The following is a 1,748-nucleotide window of genomic DNA, read 5'->3' on the forward strand; positions in this document are numbered from 1 at the left end:
AAGCAAGATTTTTTTTAAAAAGAAATCTGAAAGTTTAAAATGCTCTAGCTAGCTAACGGAGAACACACTGATGGACACATTTCGACAGTGAGTGCTCTTGAAACTGCAGCGAGGCTGGAGTACGCGGAGCTGGCTCTGAAGGGCCGCTTCGCGTCCATTGGCGCGGACCCTAGGCAGGAGCTCCTGGCGGCCGCGCGGCAGTTTCGCAAGTCCCGCTGCTGCTGTTCGCCCTTCTCATAGATTCTGGGCTAAGGTAGAGAGACCCAGACACTAGTTAACCCGACTGAGAGGCTTTCGCAGCGTGGAAACCCCTGGAGCGCCCCCGGGTTTCTCAGCCCGGGCTGACCCTGCTACTGACTCGCTTCCTTGCTGGGCGGCGGCAGCTCCCCCAGCTTGTGAAGGTGCCACGGCCCTAAAGCACTTTGAAGAAGAGCACTGTGTGACAGTGCAGGTGTCACGTCCTGATTCCCTTCCCCATGGTGACTTATGTTTGGAATTGTAATAAGTTATGAATTGCATGGTTTAATCAAATATCTGATCAATTGTCCCCATCAATAAAAATCGTGCCCCCTTGATTTTTTTTAATTTTGTTGCATCTTTGTAGTAATGTAATTGTATTTTATGCCTGCTTTTTATAAAAAATAAATAAATAAAAGAAATTAAGATGTAAGCATTTTCATACTTTTCCTGCGAAATAGTCCTGGAATGCTACAACCTTGTAAAGCTTACCAAAACATTCAACTTCCCTAAAAGATGGGTATGCAAGATGGGCTGGGCATGCTCTAGACCACGCCTTGTGATTCTGTTCTGTCGCTTAGTTCATGGAGAAATATAAAGAACATCACCAGGAGCCTGTGTCCAGCTGGAGCTGGGCATTTAGGGGGCACATAAACCTAACCACCTCATTCCTGTGGGTGAGGATGGGAGGGAAGCAGGTGACCTGTTGGCTCCTGAGGCAGTGTGCTGTGGGCGGTTTCTAGAACGAGCTTCTCTGGTAACTAGTGGATTCTTTTCTAGAACACTGTTTAACTCCCTGATCTTGGGCAGCATATTCACTCTCACCCCAGTGTTTTTATCTATAAAATGGAGATTGTGTCCACCTGGCAGGATTATTGAAGGATTAAATATGATAAGGTGTCTGGAATAATTAAAATGTTTGTTTTCTCAAAAATTGGAGATTTCTTCCCCCAAGATAAGTATGTTCTTAAGGGAGTTACTTTAAGCAATGCTTAAGTACTGATAAAGTATATCTTAAAATCTTTGTTGGAATAAAAATTGTATAATTTGTATTTGTACTAATGGTTACATTATTACATATGCGGAAATATCAACTTGGATTTTTTTAAAGGACAACTATGATCAAAACAGCTATATGAGAATAATTTATCTTATTTTAGTTTGGGTACCAGGATTGAACCCCAGGACACTACAGCTGAGCTACATGCCCAGCCCTTTTTCTTTTATTTTGAAGCATAGTCCCACTGTCTTGCCCAGACTGGCCTCCAACTTGGAGTCTTTGCCTCCCGAGTCTCTGGGATTTTCAGATACAGTATTCTTCCTGATGGTCCCAAGCAGTAGTTCTAAAATAACTAACCAGTTTGTTGAAAAACTACATAACTTCAAACACTGCATTGAAACTACTGACAGCTTTAAGACTTGGGCTGGAGATGTAGCTCAGCTTGCCTAGCACATACGCGACTCTGAGTTCAAACCCCAGCATCCCCCACACACACAAAAATCAAAATATG

Source organism: Sciurus carolinensis, chromosome 13 (genome assembly GCF_902686445.1).
Source record: "Sciurus carolinensis chromosome 13, mSciCar1.2, whole genome shotgun sequence".
Taxonomy (NCBI): domain Eukaryota; kingdom Metazoa; phylum Chordata; class Mammalia; order Rodentia; family Sciuridae; genus Sciurus; species Sciurus carolinensis.